The following is a 19,632-nucleotide window of genomic DNA, read 5'->3' as shown; positions in this document are numbered from 1 at the left end:
GCCCTCAAGAAAAGGACACTGGCCTGAAGGAAGATCGATCTGACCGAGACTGGCAGTCCTTTTTGTTCTTCAGTGAGCCGGCACAGCACCTCCTCTTGGGACAGGGACTGGTGCTAGAAGATTGCAGAAAGCTAAATAGCTTATATAGCAACATCATTAATCTAACTAAAGCGATCTGCTATTATGTAATAAAATATGCTCAGAAATGACATGACTAATTGAATGGGAAAAGGAATAAATCAAATAAAGGCTCATCAGAGGAAAAAAGAACCCCAAAGCTATCATTTCAAATGGGAAGAGGCCTAGAAAATAAAAAAGAGGAAGGATCTCAGGACAGCTGGGGAAACAGTGCTCCCTCTGGGATCCCCACATTGCTGTTCCTCACTGGAGGGAAGGTGCTAGAAAGGGAGAGGGTGTTGGACTCCAGAGGTCAAGGGGTCTTGGCAGTTTTTCAGGAAGCCTCTGCTTATCTCCATGCCCCCCAAACATTGCCTGCCAATTCTTATGTTCCAGATGTTATTCAAAACCTACACCAGACAGCAGACCGGGCTTCTGGTCAGTTGGCAACATTCACTCAGTCATGGAAGACTGAAAGATGGTTATGCTGGAACACAGTATTAATATTAACCTTTGGCATTTTTGTGAGCTTGAAAGCTCAAGCTGATCAGGGCTCCCTCTTGGATGGAAGATAGACTTACTACCGCCAACTGTCATTAGCAACTGTCATTAGCTGGTGGTGCCCTAATGCACTCCCACTGGCGATGCTGCAGGAGGGAAAGTTTCACAGACAGACAAACGTCTACAGGATCCTAAGTGCCCCCGTTCTTCACATGCTCCTCCAAAGGGATCTGAACATCAGCTGACCCAACCAATGGGAGGGGTGGGTGATAGGAAGGCAGCCCTCCCACATTCTGTCCTGATTGGTCCAGGGCTAGGAATTCTTGAAAGTTAACAATTCTTCTGCTATAGATCTCCCTGTCCAGCCTCTTCATAATGCTCTGCCAAAGAATATTCAAAATCCTTGAAATATATCATCCTGTCAGGAACAATGATGATGACTGGTGTGTTTCACATGACAAGCTACCCTTGGGCTTTGTGTAAGACCACACATAAATGATTGAGGCGAGCTTGGAAGTGGGAACTAACCAGATCTGGCTGTTAGCCACCATGCTCCATCAACCCGCTTGTATGCTATCCCATAATGTCTTGCTTTAACTCTACAATTCTGTGTTTTTAGAAGACTTCACAAATTTTAAATGCCAAGATCAGTATGAATGATGCCATGGGGGAAAAACCTGCATAGGTGATGAATATATGAAATATATAAAACTGGAATGATTAAGATTAGATTTTGTCTCTTTTGCAGATTCTACCTTCTTGGTTACTGCCCTCCATGCCAAAAATTCCCTGGAATTAAGAAGAGATTCCCTCTTCCTTCCAGGCATGACGAAATTACAGCCTCCAGAATTTCAAACTTTTGGCTGAAGGACATGATGACTAGGAATTCTGGGAGTTGCAGTCCCAACATATTTGAAAGACATCAGATATGGATCAGGTTAACATTTCTGATAATATTTCTCTTTTCCCCTTTAAATCTGTCTTTAGAACATACCTCTTTTGATAATATTTTGACTTAGCCACCAAACCCTCATCCTTACAAACCAGAAGTACATGCTACTAATTTGCTCAGTCTTTCTTTGTTAGACCCTTTCATTCCAATTCCTTTTCTGTCCTTTGCTATTTTCTTTACAGCCGAAATTGATATTATGAGCCTCAGGGCGTGAATCTGGATTTTTGTTAGCATTTATGTCCTGCGGAATTTACAGACATGAATTTTAATGTGAAAAATACAAGGGAAGGAATAGAAAGGCTAATATGGAGTTCATGGGGGCAGATCAATGAAAGACCTGTTCATCAGAGGTGAGCAAATGCTAAATCAGATTTCTGGTGCTTTGTAATGATCAGCAAAGATTTTGTACTCCCGAACACTTAGCAACAACAATAACAGTAAAAAAGCTGCTGTACCCTGCATGGTAATTTTCTCTTCCGTGGGCAAGTTCCTCTAGTTTGTGTTTCCCATCTATCATATGGGATTTTATGTTGACACAAAACATTTTAAAAGTTATTACCATAACTGGCCTTAGCCAAAACCCTTCTCTCTCAAAGTCATATTTTGTAGATGAGGAGGAAAACTGAGGCTGAGAATTTAGTGTAGGAATCCAGTACCCTTAGCCCTCTATGAGTATCAAACTGCGCTCCCAAATGATTCTAGAATCTACCTGTTGTTCACTGAAAGTTCCCAACCTCCTTCACCACTGGGGCTTCTGGGAATTGCAGTTTAATATTGGGAGGGCCACAAGTGTACTTTAGGCCAACCACTGTGTTTGCATATAATAGGTTCTAGTCCCTGGGCCACCAACACTCTTTGAGCCACAATTTTACATTTGTGCTCAATAGTGGTAGACTCTGGGATTCTGTAAACAAAAGGAGAGCCCCTACATGATCGAAATCATGTGAATTCTTTCTCAGGAATGTTCCTTCCTAGCCCCTTACGTTTGAGCATGAGCAGAATATAGTCTAAATAAATCGATCTATATGAAGTCAAATAACTATTGTATGCTGCTGTGACAATTCCTGTTGATCCAGAGAAGTATGAATTTCCCCCCAATTATATCCAGGCACACATTAACACCCCTCCTTTGCCTGATTTCTAGGGCTACCATTGATCCAGCAGATTAGAAATTACAATATCTCTTCCGAAGCAAATCTCTTTCTTTCTTGAACCTGTGCGATATTTATTTTCCAAGGAGTTCCAGGCAGACCAATCCAAAACTCTGCCTATGGCTTTCTAAGCTAAATTCCCCACTGTTCTATATGTTGCTAATGTCCTTGCTTTGTTCTCCATTTTGTTTATACGATGGAGAGAGTCTTTTCACAGAAGCTTCAGAGGTTGAGAAGGAAGAAAGAATCTTTTATTTTAAAATAATTTTTATTGAAAATTTTGATTACAATAGTAAAAGCAAATACAAACTAAACTCAGAGAGAAAAAGAGAAATAGAAAGAAAGAATAAAAAGTGCAAGAAAAAGAGAAAGAAAAAAGAGAAAGTAAGAAAAAGAAGAAATATTTAAAGAAGGGACTTCCAATCTTCATCACATGTATAAACAGATTGAATAACTCATCACCCTCTATAAGGTTACAAATATCTCTTCTTCCTATAACCCATCCCTTATCCATATGCAAATCCATAAATCATCAACTTTTCAGTCTTGGTGTCAGCAAAAAGTCCATAAAGGGTTATCAGAGCTTTACAGAAACATGACTTATTGTAACCTTGGTCAAACAAGCCAGCTTTATATTCCTTCCTTTTATTTCTAACAATTCATTCAGATGTTGTCATAGAATTTGATTTCTCTTCGATTTTTATTTTTCACATCCCAAAGGCTTCTTCGAGACTTTAGCAAACCTCTTTTCTAAATCCAATAAAAAGTCACTATTCAGGTCATTCTCTTGGTTTATCATTTATATTTCCAATTTAATTTTCAAGGCTTTAGCCAACGTCTTTTGTATATCCAGTAGAAAGTCCTTATCCAGGTCATTCTCTTGGCTTGTCATTTGTGTTTCCACTTTAGCTATCTCATAATCCATGCTTTTTAAATTTTCCAGTATTTTTGGTTCTAATATTTCTATATCAGGCAAAATTTGTTTCACTTCTTTATCCTGTAAATCTCTCAAAATATTCTCTTTCACATATGTCATTCCTTCATTAACATCTTTTGGACACACGCTATCTATAATATATAGCTGATAGAATTATAATTATAATTATAGCTGATATAATTGCTGACATTGTAGCTGCTAATTCTGACCCCATTCTTCAAAGATCTCCTGGAGTATTTCAAATGTTATAATGTTTTGTGTCATTTTGTAAATTCTAGTACTAACCAAAAACAAAGGGCAAGCTTTCATTTCTTCCCCCTTTTCTGTTTCTGCCTGGAATCTTTAATCTCCTCTAGTGTCCAATTTCTGAAATCATAAAGTCTCAAATTTCTGTTATGACTTCGGATAGACAAAACAATTTAGTTCCCACAAAAGGCAGCTTATTTATATAATTATTTCCCAATTCTTATAGTAAAAGTCCTAATATTCCAAATTTGTTGGGTCCCTTGTTTATAGTTTTCTTGGATTAAAGTCTTATTTAGCTTTTTGCTGTTTATTTCCAATTCTTTACATTCTTAAGCTTAAAGTTCATTTTTCTTTTATTCAAGAATGAAGTTAAACTCACCAGGTGACTTTTCAAACTTGTCGTTTTAAAGATCTCTAATAGCCTTAAGATAGCTAAATAGGTAATTTCCAAAAGTGATTAGAAAGTGAGGTTAGCGAACCCAGTGTCCTTTGAAAGGCTCTGCCACAATTAAGAGCATGATGGCTTCCCTTCGTCTCCCAGTGCTCAAACCTGCAGGAGACCACTGTCCTGAGGTCTCCTTGTGAGAAGCAGCTGTCCTCTCCTTATCTGGAGAGGTTCCGTAGAACAGGCCTTCTCACAGGTTCTTCAGTCTTTGCCACGGTTGTCATCTCCGCTCATTCAGAGACGTGCTAGTTCACCATTCCTCCCCCAGAAGTCAAAGAAATAATCTTTTAAAAATGAAGCACCCTTGAATAATTTTGAATTCAAATCATCAGCAAGATGGCCTTAGACAGGATGGTCCCCATCTTGACCGCCACTCTCTCTTCCTCTCGGCATCAATGCCCCACAACACATACTCACACTCCCTATGATTCCTTGCTCCCTGCTTCACACTCATTTTTACCCACCTGGAAAATGGCATGAACATCGGCCAAGGTAGCCTCAGCAGTGGTACATACAAGGCAAGGCTTTGGAGTAGAAATCCAAGGCTTACTTTGCCAAAGGAATAGATGGTCTCAAATGCAGCAGGATTGGCTTGTCAATATTATGATGCAAATTAAGCAAATATAGAGCCAGTTTGGTGTAGTGGTTAGGGCACCAGGCTAGAAACCGGGAGATTGTGAGTTCTAGTCCCACCTTAGGCACAAGACCAGTAGGTGACCTTGGGCCAGTCGCTCTCTCTCAGCCCAACCCACCTCACAGGGTTGCTGTGGGGAAAAGAGGAGGAGGAAGGAGTATTAGGTATGTTCGGCACCTTGAGTTATTTATAAAAATAATAAAGGCGGGATAAAAATAAAATAAAGAAGCAGACAGACAGACAATGGGAAACTACTTCCAAAATCTTGCCAAGAAAACTGCAGGGACTTTTCCAGGTAGTAGCCAAGAGTCAAAAACTGACTTGAAGGCACCCCCCCCACAAAATAGGCAAAGTGTGTTATTGCCTAAAATGTGGGTAGCAAATCTGTACCCCCTATTTCATGGCCAAGAGAAACTCCTTTGATCCAAAATTGCCAAAATTCAGCAGTCCACTCTTTCACCTTTTTGAGGCATGAAATAGATGAACAGTGTAGTATCAGCCCTAAACTTTAAAGTACTCTTAACTTGTTCTCTCTCTCTCTCACTTTCTCTCTCTCATTCCCATTCTCTCTTAATTTTCTCTTTCCCCAAATCCAGACAAAAAAGAAAAAATCCTCACATATGTGTCACACAACCAAACACACTTTGCATCATTTCCTCACCAGTATGGTCCTCATAACCTCTGCAAAATGTTATGTAAGCCCCTGGCCATTAAAAAGTTGCCCACTACTAACCAAAAGAGACCAGTACAGTATCTATGTATTTTGTGAACATGGATTTTCACTAATAATAAGGCTAGTAGCTTTTGGGTAAACAGTAATTGGGGCAGGCTGTTCTGCCATCACAAAAGAGACAAATCCCCCCCCCCATCCCCTTTCATCAAAAGGGCAAAAGAAAGAAAGCAAGTAGCTAAGAGAATGCTTATATATAAGGTTCACATTTGAAAGCAAAAGTTCTCACTGGAATTCTTGTGCTATCACCTTAACCTTCTTCTTCTTAAGTCTTATTAATCAGCATACAGAAAAAACCTTGTTCATTGAATGCTTAGTTCCAATTCTGATTACCATTAGAAGGTTCTGACATAAGTGAACCACTGCCCTGCAGGTATTTTAGATTACAATTCCTAGTCAAATGGATTGTCTCTCCCGATTCATAATTAGCCACTTGGATGTCATGGCAAACTTAGAATTGGGTAGCTCCAGTGGTAAAACGCATTGTTAGTTCTCATCTATCCACACTTCCAACCTATCTCACAGGGTTATTGTGAGAATAAAATGAGTGGGAGAAGAAGAACCAGCAGTACCCACTTAACTCTGAGCCTTTTAGGGAATGGTTACAATATAAAAGAAATAATAACTAATGATAGTAGATTCAGAAGTTGAAACGAAAATGTCACATTTTCCTTGACCCCATCATTGCTTTGTTAAAATGGGCACAAAGGACTCAAAATCCATACAAAGCCAAAGAATTTATATAGGCTGACTGAAGTTTTATAGAACAGTTACAAAGAATTCCAGAGGAAACAATGTGTGAATGGATGGCAAATCATTTTGACAAGGCACCACACTGGAATTCTTTGATTGTACAGCAGCTTTTCTTGACTTGGTATGGTCCAGATGTTTGAAACTACAATTCTCATCAGCCTCAGTCAGCCTAGAAAATGGCCTGGGATTATAGCAGATGGAGGAAAGGCTACTATGCAAGCAAAAGAACAAGGGATTCAGAATAGTCATAAAGGAATATTACACCAAGCTCTCAAAACCTGAAGGACAATCCTTCATTTTCAAGGGCAATGAAAAGAATGGACAAACAGACGTTTCAGAGATGCTGGGCCACCATTCCCATCATCCCCAGCCAGCATAGCCAATGGGGAAAGCTACAATAAATCTTCCAACCACAACAGACCTCAGCAACAGGGTTGCATGGGATTTGTTCCCCCCTGCTCAAGGACGTGCCTTCTGGACCCCTAATTTCCAGAAGACCAGGAATACTACAGTATTGTTGGACTTAGGGGCAGCAAAGAGCATTTGGGGTAATAATAAAGGCTCTGTTGAAACAACAGTACAGCATAAGAGTTATTTATTTAGAGCCCCCCTCCTTAAAGAAAAATTACTAGAGACAATGCACAGCCATTAGAAAAACCTTCCATGATTTCAGGACCAGGGCTTATATTTTCTCCCAGCTAAATCTCTTCTACCCCATCCATCTGTTCTTCTCAAGGCATATCTGCACTACAATCAAACTGGTTTAACTTTAATTTTTTCTCCCAGGAAAACCACAGAACTGAAGTTCAGTGTAGGTATGGCTGAGGGGAGGGAATAAATAGTGGGTAGCACAGACTTTGAACAGAATTCTTTCAGCCTCCACCCCAATCTCCAATTCTCAGGATTATATTCAGGAGGGGGGGGGGAGAGAAGAGTTGTGACAATTAAATGAGTACCGAATAGCACTCTATTGGAAGAATAGAAGCTGTTGTTTCTCTTCTTTTCCTATCCCATAACCTTTCTGCTTTAGGAAAAATAAAGAACAAACTGAAGGAAACTCCAAAAACATACAGTAGGTGATGTCAAAGAGTGACTGATCTTAAGTCACAGCTAGTGGCAGCAGTGTCTGCAACATGGCAGTCACGGCATCACAGTCCAAGCCCACTCCTTTTGTATAGGTGGATATGGGAGGGCTTCAATTGCAATGATACAACTGCCATCTTGCCTGTTTTGACCCTCCCCCCCATGAACACCACTGGTTAGTGGCTGGGGGTGTGTGGCATCAGTGGGCACCTGCCAGGACCCTACCCACTGCAAGGACTCATGGGTGGTTGGTTCTGCTCCTATTGCTGTATGAGCAGAAGAAGCATCAATCCGACTTGCATAGCTCTTTCTCTGCAGCAAAGTAAGTGGGCTGGTCAGTGCAATGTTTGGTTCCCAGATTGATAAAGATCTTGGGGACTGCTGGGTAAGCAACCATCTGCAAGCTTTTCCACTACCAGTGAAGGGACCTGCCAATTCACCAGTTCACAGGAAGAATGAATGAAAGAAAGAAAGAAAGAAAGAAAGAAAGAAAGAAAGAAAGAAAGAAAAAGAAAGAAAGAAAGAAAGAAAGAAAGAAAATCTCCACCTTAATGTATTGTGCACTATATTGGTCTTAGAAGAGAAACAGGATTTCTTATAACCTCTTCCATTCTTCTCAATTAAACTTGTTGAACAGACTCCATGAGAACTATACTTGGAAAATGGCTTTCGGTGTTAAGCAGATGCAGAAGCCTCAGAACCCGACAGTTGATGGTGACAGTAGCAAGAAGTAGCACTGAAGATTTCTTGCCCATGTCCCCCACAAAAGCTAGCAACTGATCAAGGTCAACTGTCATGAGTGCCGTTGAGCTGAAGTCATCAGCGCAATGGCACACATGACAATAGCAAGGAAAGAGGTGAAGGGGCTCAAGATAAGCAGCCATCAACCCACAACGACTAACGGCCAACAAACAATAACTAAACGGATCACGGAGCACACCCAAGCCATCAGCGCCAGTACAACGGAGATCGCCCAGCTGACAGCAATCACCGGATGAATAGAAAACCCGATGATGGGCGATCCCGGAACGCCAGCGGGGCCTCACAACCCCTCACCCACCGGCAGGGCAACGTATTGGACAAAGGGGGGTGACGTGACCGCGAGTGAGGGGGCGCTGACCGGCGCGGGGTATTTAAACCCCGCACCGGCGCGCTCCTGTCACTCTCAGCTTTTTTCTTCCGACGCTGTAACTGCGCTGTGAATAAATCAGAGCCTGATCCACGAACCAGTGTCTGAGTATTATTCAGAGGCAGGCAGCGCATGACATAAAGCTGAGAGTCATAAACTCAGCCTCGCCGAGCCCCACCGGACGACAACGAGCCGCGGGAGGAGTAGACGGCGAGAAGACCAGCAAGATGAGGCCGGAGCGGCGCGGGCAAGGAGGGCGAGCCGCGCGGCAAGAGACAGAGGAGGACCGACCAAGGCCAGAGGCACCGCGGACTCCCGGAGCCATGGACGCCCACCCCACCCGACCCGAGCCTCAGCTCCAACCCCAAGGGGAGATGGCGACGGAGGCAACCCGACCGCGGGAGGGAGCAGCACGACTTCCGAAACCAGCGGAGGACCCCGCGCCCCACATCGCACCCCAGCAACGGGCGTGGAGCGACAGCCCAACGGCGGTCAACACGGAGGAGGACGATGGAGACACCCAGCAGACGGCGGAGGAAGCGGACCCGCGGCAGAGGGAGGATGAACCCCGCCGGCAACCCACCCCCGCTGACGCGCCAACGGAACCGGCCCCAGCGGCGGCGCGGGCTGTGGACGAGGAGGCACGAGCTGAACTCGCGGCCATGCGGGCTCAACTGACGGAACTCCGGACCATGCTCCAGTCGCTTATGCCCCCCGCGCCACCCAACGACATCCCCGCACAGGCCCACACCCCGAGCGAAGCACCGAACCCCCACGGGCCAGCGGAGGGTCAGCAGACGGCACAGGCGGACGACACCACAGACCGGGAAGCGAGAGGCAGGGCCGCGCAAAACGCCCGGGCCCCAAAGGACTTCCCCATCTTCTTCGATGGGACCCCCACGAAACTCTCGTTCTTCGTCACGAACGCTAGGGAGTTCATGGGGAGGCACGGACACTCCTACGACTCCGAGGCCGACAAGATCGCCGCCGTGGCGATCAAACTCCAAGACAGGGCGGCGGACTGGTACGTCCAACTGTACGAGTCCAGCTCCCCCGCCCTCGCCACCTTCCCTGCTTTCATCAATGAGATGAAAAACTACTTCGAAGACCCCCTAGCCAAAGTAAGGGCGAAAAGCGCACTCCAAAGACTTAAACAGGGCACACGCACGGTCCCTGACTACGCCCTGGAGTTCAAAGCCCTCGCGGGGAAGGTCAGCGACTGGTCCGAGACCACCCTGCTGGAAATGTTCAAAAGGGGGCTCAATCGCGACGTTCTCCAATGGGCCCTCTACCGCGACGACCCAGAAACGCTACACGGGTGGATCCACCTCGCGGGGAAAGCCGAACACGCGCACCGCACCTTCCTCATGACAACCACGGAAGACACAAACTATGCCGGAAAAAAGGTACCCGCACCACACGTGGGGATGGCCGGCCCCATATACCCAAAAAAGAAATTCAATCGGGAGCCCTGCGGGAGGTATGGCAAATTAGGGCACAAGACGGTGGATTGCTTCGCCAACCGACCGCCGACCAGTGCGCCCAAACCCACCCCGAAAATTAGCCCCAAACCACCCAACCTGGGGCCGCCCCCTCACCGCCGAATGACCGTGGCCACAGCGACACCAGAGGAAGGCTGGGACGCTTACTGGGGGGAAGAGGATAACGCAGACCCCGACCAGCCGGCGGGAAAAGCTCCCCGCCTGCCCTGAAACGCGTGGCGAGGCAGGCGGTGGGACAGCAGCGCGGACCACCTCGACGGAACGACGAAAGCCCCGTAATAATGGCAGCAATCAAACTCTCTGCTGGCAACGGAGCCACCACGGCCGCGGCACTAGTGGACTCGGGGTGCTCAAAAAACCTCATCCACCCCGACCTAGTCGCCAAACTCGACCTCCGCTGCTTCCCCCTCCCCACGCCGCTGGCATTCCACCAGCTGGACGGCTCCACAGCGGGAGGGAAACCAGCCACGCTACAAACCGAGCCGGTCACCCTGCAAATGGGCACTCACACCGAGCGCACATCGTTCGTCGTCACGCACATCGGACGGCCCATTGCAGTCCTGGGGATGCCATGGCTCGCGACAAACAACCCACGGATCAACTGGGAGACCCGCACCTTCACATTCGGCGATGGCGAGTATCGAGCACCAGTTCCAGCGGGCAGAACCAACCCCACTGTAGGACGAGCGGAGGCGACTACACAAGACAACGCCGCTACCACAGCAGACCTACCGGAACAATACGCCGACTTCTCCGAGGTCTTCGGAGAGGCAGAAGCTGACCAACTACCCCCCCACCGCAAGACGGATTGCCGGATCGACCTACTGCCCGACGTCCCCTTACCTAGACCAAAGATCTACTCGATGACCCCGAAGGAGATGGCAACCCTCCGGGAGTTCATCGATAAAAACCTAGACAGGGGATTCATAGAGCCAGCATGCTCACCGGTCGGAGCCCCCGTCTTATTCCGGGAGAAGAAAGACGGCACCCTACGGCTCTGCACCGACTACCGGGGCCTAAACGCGGCTTCCCTGTCCAACAAATACCCCTTACCCCTGGTGAAGGACATGCTCGCCCACCTGTCCACGGGCAAAGTCTTTTCCAAACTGGACCTTCGCGAGGCGTACTATCGCATCCGAATCAGGGAGGGGGACGAATGGAAGACGGCGTTCAACTGCCCCCTAGGCGCCTTCCAGTACAAAGTACTGCCCTTCGGACTCGCGGGGGCCCCTGGGGTGTTCATGCAGCTCATCAATGAGGTACTGCATGAACATCTGTTCAAAGGGGTCCTGGTCTACATCGACGACGTCCTTATTTACACAAAAACGCACGAGGAACATGTGACCCTAGTCAGGCAAGTCCTCGACAAGCTCAGAAGGGCGCAGCTCTATGCCAAGCCTACAAAGTGCGAGTTTCACAAAGAGCGCCTAGACTACCTGGGGTACCGAATCTCCGGGGACGGCATCGAAATGGACCCCGCAAAAGTCGAAGCGGTGCTAAACTGGGAGCGCCCCCGCAACAGACGCCAACTACAGAGCTTCCTCGGATTCGCGAATTTTTACAGGTCATTCGCCCGGGGGTTCGCAGAGATAGCCCTCCCCCTAACGGACCTCCTGAAAACCAAAGGGGTGGGGGACACCCGACGCGCCAAGAACCCAGGCACAGTGCTGAATTGGACTCCCGCGTGCCAGACCGCATTCAACAAGCTGAAAGCGCTGTTCACTACGGAGCCAATCCTCGCGCACCCAGACCCAGAACGGCCGTTCGTGGTCCAAGCCGACGCCTCAGACTTCTCCCTGGGAGCCATCCTGCTACAGAAAGACCCCACGGGACTCCTGAAACCATGCGCCTACCTGTCAAGGAAGTTCTCCGAGACAGAAAGGCGATGGCACGTCTGGGAGAAAGAAGCCTTCGCGGTGAAATCAGCGCTAGAGACATGGCGACACCTACTCGAGGGAGCCACCCAACCATTCGAGGTCTGGACCGACCACCGGAACCTCGAGGCCCTACGAATGCCCAGACGCCTTAGCCCAAAACAGGTCCGATGGGCCCAATTCTTCAGCCGCTTTGATTTCCAGCTGAAGTTCATGCCGGGCAAAAAGAACTTCCTGGCCGACGCCCTCTCCCGACTGCCCCAAGACGAAGAGCCCGCCCCAGACACCATTGGGACGGTCCTATCCGCCTCGCAACTGGGGATGGCCGTGACCACCCGAAGCGGCGCGCGGAGGCAGCTCAACTCTACGGCGCAGCCGACGGCGGGACAACCGGCGACCGGAAGAAGCCAACCGCAACTACCAGGGGGAATGCGCACGGACCTCGCCGCCGCCCTCAAAACCGACCCCTGGTTCCTGGCAAACCCCGACAAGGTAACGATGGCACAGGACCTAGCATGGGGGGAAGGCAGAATCTACGTCCCGGACTCGCAACGCCAGGCGATCTTGCATAGGTCACACGACGCCAAACAAGCGGGACACTTTGGGTTCCTCAAGACCCTACACCTAACACGGCGTCAATTCTGGTGGCCCGCGCTCAGGCGAGACGTAAAAGCCTACGTAGCGTCCTGCCCAACGTGCGCTAGGGCCAAACGGGCACCAGGCAAACCCGCGGGGCTATTACAACGGGTGGCAGAACCCTCCCGCCCATGGGAGGAAATCTCTATGGATTTTATAGTGGACCTCCCACCCAGCCAGAAGAAAACGGCCATTTGGGTGGTGAAGGACTACTTCTCAAAGCAGGCCCACTTCATCCCCTGCACGTCGGTCCCATCCGCACAACAGCTAGCCAAACTCTTCCTCATCCACGTGTACAGGCTACACAGATGTCCCGCACGTGTGGTGACCGACAGGGGCACACAGTTCACCTCCAAATTCTGGCGGGCCTTCCTAAAGCTGACGGGGACCCAACAGGCCCTATCTATGGCCTGGCACCCCCAGACGGACGGAGCCACAGAGGTTCTTAATGCCACCTTAGAGCAATTCATACGATCATATACTAACTACCACCAAGACGACTGGGCTGAACTGCTCCCGTTCGCCGAAGTCGCATACAACAACGCCGTCCACACGAGCACGGGGAAAACTCCGTTTGAAGTAGTCTCGGGGCGCGACTTCGTCCCCATACCGGAGCTACCTTAACCCCTGGAACCCCAGGTGGACGCTAGCGACTGGGGACGGAAGATCGCGGAAGCATGGCCAGTAATCACGGCGGCGCTGAAGGATGCACAGGCAGCCTACAAAGAGCAGGCCGACAAGCACCGGCGCCAACAACCGCCGTTCCAAGCGGGGGATATGGCCTACCTATCCACCAAGTTCCTAAAGTCAACCCAACCCTCGAAAAAACTGGGGCCTAAGTACATCGGGCCGTTCCGAGTCACCCAAATAGTGAACCCGGTAGCAATACGCTTGGACCTGCCACACAACCTACGGAGACTCCACCCGGTGTTCCACACCAGCCTCCTGAAACCGGCAACCACCTCCCGATGGCACCCAAGCACGCCACAGCCCGCACCGGTGATGATCGACGGGCAACACCACTTCGAGATAAGGGACATTCTCGACTCCCGCAAGCAACGAGGAACTCTACACTATCTGGTCAGGTGGAAACACTTCCCCCACCCGGAATGGGTGGCGGCGCACAACGTTAACGCGCCTGACCTAACCAGAGCATTTCACCGGGCATACCCCAACAAGCCACAACCAAGGTCAGCAAGCCAAACCCCCCCCCGCAGGCCCCCCCCGCCTCCCGTGCCCCAAGGGAAAGGGCCCCCCCAAGCCCGCGACTTGGGTGGACCTCCCCCCCCCCGGGACTCACTCCCCCCGCCCCGGGCCCACGAGGTGGCGACAAGCGTTCGCCAGCACCCTCCCCCCGCCCCCTGGCCGCGGGGGAGTGGCAAGCAAGTCAACAGGGCAACCTGGGGGCAACGCCCAGGAGATACAACAAAGGCGACGCACTTTAAAAGGAAAAAAAAGAAGGGCCCTACCTGGAGCTGATAAGCACCCGACCGGCCACGCCTCTCTCCTCGCCGAACTGAGCCAGACAAACAGGGTGTGGCTGGAGCATGCGCACGCCAGGACGGGACCCGGGCATGCGCACCATGGATACACCCTGGGAAGGCACGTGGTAGGGGCCAAAACTAGTAGCCTTTCAAATGTTTACCAATAACCTCCATCACCCTGGCCACGGACTGTGACAGTTGGAGTCCAACAACTTCTGCAAGACTAGCTTGTTGGTCCATTCTGGCCTAGGTGACTGAGACAGTATTTAGACACCATGCAGAGGGAAGAATCTTTAGGTAACAGCAGCACATGCAATGACATTTTTAACTGTGCCTCACATTTTCCCCCAGGTTTCACACTCACCAGGCCATGCAAATGCAGCAAGGCATCTATTGTGAGTTTGTGACACAGTGAGTTGAAAATCTCATAGCACAGGGACAGAGAAAGACAGAAAGAGAACAGCATTAAAACTCTTGCCCCTCATGCTTTCATTGCCTACAGTTTCCCCTCAGCATGTCATGCAAACTCGCCCTTTCTCTTTCAGGATGACTTCTGCAGTGGTAACATCTTGTGCACTGAAGATGTTGCCTAGTTGAGTAACGAAACATCTGCAAGCAAACAACCAAGCTCAGAGAGCACCACAGTTCAACCCTGAGCTACAGATATTCTTTTTGATTGGCATCTCTTGTTTATTTCCTGCAATCTCTTTGGTTGTTTACTATTAGTTGGACCACACTGCTGCAGCAGTGCCATAACTGCTATGAAATGAGATCCACCTCCAGGTAGGAAAACTGCACCATCAACTCAAATGGAAATACTGTATTGGAAGAGAAAGCATCAATGAAACTGCAATTCAGAAGGGTGCAGCCCTTTTGCAGTGTTGCAGGAAAGGTGCTCATACTTCCAGGGCTCACACTCCCAGGGGTATTTCTTTGGTTGCCCAGCACCAAGTGGAGGAACAGTAAATTGTCTTAGGCCAGCTTCAACATCAATCTTTATTACTACAGAGAAACACCTCTAACTTCCACATTGACTGGCTTCCTTTTGGTCAAGTTAAATGTTCAGCCTCTGTCCACCTGGAAGGTAAAGCGGGAGGAGATCAAAGCAAAGGCAAGTTGGTAATCAGAAACTCTTTACGTAACTTGGATGTCTGTCTTTTTCTACTTTGCAGACGTCAAGGGGAAGAGTGGATTTTGCAATGGACAGGAAACAAATATGACAACCGGCTGTAAAATAAACACCAGAGATCCTTCCTCTCTGCATTCAAGAAGGACATATTTTGCTGGCGCTGATTATAAATACGGATAGCATGAAATATTCATATAATCCCTAGGTACCAACTCACAGCATTTCCACTCCACTGGAAAGAAAATGCAGTAACCTTGCGTTGCAGACTGTCAGAGTACAGAGGTGATGAGCAGAGAGTAGGCTGAGTTGGAAAAACTGGACTGACAAAACCCCCCATGTTTGGGATGGGATGGAAGAAGGCACTTGGAAACAAGATGTCTGATGCATTGACTGCATGCCTGCTGGCCGGCCCTGTTATTAAGAGAGCCAAGAGAGTCAATCGCCCCGGTCAATTTTATTGTGGTAACATCCTCCACAAGGAGTGAAGACTTGGGGCAGCGGGTGTGAGTGCACGTGGATAGGATTTGGTCTGTCAGGGTATGTTTCCCTTGTGGTGGATGCACTACTTCCCATATCCTTTGATAAAAAGAAGCCTGCCTGCATCAGTATTGGAAGAGAAACAGACATAAAGACTGTTCAGCCACAGTGGTGGTACAACAAGGCACTTTTGCTCCATATCAGTTTGGCAACCACAAAGGGCTGCAGGAATTCTTAACCTTAAGTGCCAGATTAATCCACTAGAATCTGCATGGATTAACAAGCAGAAATCAAATTGCACTCAAAAGGTGTTTGAGTGAAGCCACCTTTCCATAACTGGGGGTGATTTGGGTTCTGCTCTGTTAATACAATTTAGCAAGACCTGTGTACATCATTTTTCTGGGACAAGGCTATGCAACTCAAGCCCTGGGAGTGCTGTGGTACCCAACCTATTTTGTGGCCTCCAGTCACAATGATCAAGCATCAGTGTTATAGTTTTCTGGGTTTAATTTTGTATTAAGCAAAGAAAAAACAATGCAAGGCCTACAAAAATACAACCCCCCCACAGAAAATCTTGACACACACACTTTGCATCACTGTGCCCCACCCTTCAAATACCAAAATATTTTATAACCCTCTTCTATAGAAACACAGTGAAAGGGGGAAAAAAAAGCAGGGGAGGATGGGGCTGAATACGAATCCTGAGGACAATAGCTGTGCTTTTGGGAATAACCCCCACCCAACACACACCCACACACCTATGCTTCTGTTCCTTAGAGCTCTAAGGGCCTGCTGAAATTTCAGAATCCAGAGGGGATGGCTCAGTAAAAGTTCCCTGATTCTCCCATCAGACACTAAGGCAGAGTTAGAAATGAAAATAGATTAGGCAAATGTCCTCAATTTATCTAATTTTTACTGGCTGATGAATGTAGATTTTTGAGCCTGAGTTTGCATTGCAAAATGCATGTTTTAATATATTAGATACATGAAAAGAAACGGATGGTTAATCAATTGCCCTTTAAAAAATATTGTTATCTGCTGTCCTTTAAAGATTATCCCTGCTCAGGACAATTCTTGTGAGAATCCATATCAAGCATCATAATTTTAGGATAGGGCAGCATGAATTCAGAATCCTACTATTTTTCCTATAGATCCCTGTTTTCATCTCCCTTTCTCTCCTCAGTTCTCTCTTTTGGATATATTTCTAGAGTGCATGATCCATGGGGCAGAGATCTCTTTCCTCATTCTTTATAAAATGTTAGTGTAAGTTCAAAGAAACAAGTTCCACTGGGCTTACTCCCAGCAAATGGCTTTAGGACTATAGCATTACCAATCTGTGGAAGTAGCAGAAATGCCTAAATAAACTAATTTTGAAGAAAACATTTACTACAATAAATCTCATTCTTGTCAAGGCAATAGAAGGCTCCTCTGTTTCCATATCTGCCCACTTCTCAAGGCTTTGCTGCTGTCACCTGCTCTTCCACCCCAGGACTCTGGATTTATTCCAAAACCATCAGAATTACACTCTTGTGGAGCACCAAAAGATGGACCTTCTCAAAGGCAGGGCAGTTAGGTAATTATCACTCCTTCAAAACCATGGTCACCACTAAAGAAGCAATCCAGATTGCAGTGACCGTGTTCAGTATGAACCGTGTTTCCCCAACCCATGAACGGATTGCTGAAAAGCCACCACTGCCAAGTTCACTAACATTCTAAATTATGGTTTAAAAACCACAACAGTTGGATTCCCTTAATACATTAAGCCCAAACCAAACACACTACGGCTTTGTGTGATTGTAGACTGTAGCTGCAAAGCCTTCAAAATAGGTATTTTGCGTAGCAGACCAGCAGGAGCAAAAACCCCTCCCTCCCTGAAACATTAAAACAGCTGCATCCAAACTGTCTGCATGTGTGTGTTCGTGCACAACAGCACTTCTGCTGAGACTGAGAGGGACATGAAATGCACATGTGGAAAGCTGGGGAATACTTTGAAACAGTCAGGATTCTGGAGGAAGTGGCTGCTTTATGGGCTTCAAGACAGGGTGCTTTGTTTGCGCCATTGCACACCAACCCAAAAAGCAGAATGAACAGCATCACCAAGCCTTTCTAAAGAAAACAACCCAGAACAACATTCCCCAACCAGGTGCCCTCCCAGTGCACCAGGCTGCAATTCCCACTATCCTTAGCCAGGAGGACCATTGGCTGTCCTGGCTGGGTGAGGTGGGAATTATCTTCCTACAAAGGTGGAGTGCACCAAACTGGTGATCTAAAATGCATCAAAGGTCTCCTGAGCCAAGCAAATGATCGATCCCAGGGTGTTTTAGTTTGCAAAACCCTTTTTCAAGAGAAAAAGTGCTTGCCAAAAGCAAATAGACGAGAACCGACTGCATTGAATAAAAGGAAATTTCTGTAGCAAGTTTTGAATGGGGGATGAAGATATTGGCTGCGTTTCTGTTTCCCTTGGATGACATCCCACATTAGTTTCCCAGCTATTGCTGTCTATCCACCTACTTGACAGCATCATCTGAAAAGTTAGTATGGCCTGCCCAAACTGGCCAAGGGAGAAGCACTTCAAGCCTCAAAAAAATGTGTCTCTCTTCTTAGAAACAGATTTTATTCTGTAACCTGGATTTCTAGTTCAGCATGCAATGCAAGCAACAATCTGCAAAACTTCCCTCTCAACAGTGGTTGAGGAAGAACCTTTTGCATATGCTCAGACTTCCTTCTATGCTCAGTGTTCCCAACGACCTGAATATAACAATAATCTGGAGATTTGGGGGCCAACTTCTAAACTGGTTCAAAGAAAGCTATGGATTAGGAAACCCAGAATAAAGAGGCAGACGAAGGCTACAATCCTATTCATCTTCACTATCTAACACAGAGTTGGAAGTCAATGGTTGGGATCATATGCCATGCAATGCCATCATTTGCTTAACCATGGTTTATTAAACCAATCACAATTGGCTGGGTTTGCACAACACTAAGCCATAAAGAAGCAAACCATATTATGGCTTAGCTAAAATATGTGGATTGTAAACCATATTTTATGGTTTAGTGTGCTGGGCAAACAAGGCCAGCAGTTGAGCCAATAAACCATTAAGCATGGCTTGGTGTGATCTGTGAATTGAGCCACTTGGCCTCGGCCTCTGACTGACTGAGTCAGGCTGTCCTTAAGGTCCACTTTAATAGTGCTGAGCCCAAATTCCTTTCAGCAAGACTTCCTCATGGCACTTTGGCACCTAAATGGCAAGATTCATCCCAGGAGCAGGACTGGAATAATTTGAGGGAGAACAGGGAGGGGGCCTGCAGATTTGGCAGAACATAGAGGTTTTCCATAGGCCAAGCCCTGGCCACAGTTCAGGGACAAAGCCCATGTTCCACCGCGAGTCAAGAGCCCTGGTGAGGACCTCAGCACTTGCCATTCCTGCAATAGCGCTGGGAAAGATCTATGCTGAAGGAGTCTCAGGACAGCCCATCTGAGACCTGAGAACACTGGATCAGCATGAACTATCGGTTTGGCTTGTGGCAAGGCAGCTACTTATGCAGAAATTGGGAGCCCTCCACAGCCTGGCAGCCAACCGATACAGCATTCAGAGAATGATGGGGTTAGTGATTCAGCAAACACCACCAGGCCTCTGGTGAGCCAAAGGCCAGGAACAAGCAAATTAAACTCGGTTTTCTGGCCATGTTGCCACTGCCACCCTTCCACCTCACGCCCAGCCACAAAGCCCTTCTGATACCTGCTCACATAAAAAAGGATGCATGCCTCCCTCGCACAGACTCGTGATTCTGCTTTTCTATCAGCTAAAAGCACTCTGCTGACCTTACCATCTGGCCTACACATCAAGTGTG

At 47.7% G+C, this 19,632-nt stretch overlaps 1 protein-coding gene and 1 long non-coding RNA gene across 2 annotated transcripts in view; one reads left to right on the top strand and one right to left on the bottom strand.

The window, feature by feature from the left end:
* The window catches only part of KCND1 (potassium voltage-gated channel subfamily D member 1), a 66,422-nt gene that overhangs the window by 34,417 nt on the left and 12,373 nt on the right, over nt 1-19,632 (bottom strand). The gene's annotated exons all lie outside the window — the stretch shown is intronic.
* Nucleotides 14,509-16,343, top strand: LOC134490817 (uncharacterized). The gene is made up of 2 exons (XR_010067250.1): nt 14,509-14,957; nt 15,347-16,343. It is a non-coding gene; the product is annotated as an uncharacterized LOC134490817 (long non-coding RNA).

The sequence above is a fragment of the Candoia aspera genome, chromosome 2 (assembly GCF_035149785.1).
Source record: "Candoia aspera isolate rCanAsp1 chromosome 2, rCanAsp1.hap2, whole genome shotgun sequence".
Lineage (NCBI taxonomy): Eukaryota > Metazoa > Chordata > Lepidosauria > Squamata > Boidae > Candoia > Candoia aspera.
This window is presented reverse-complemented; position numbering and strand designations above follow the sequence as displayed.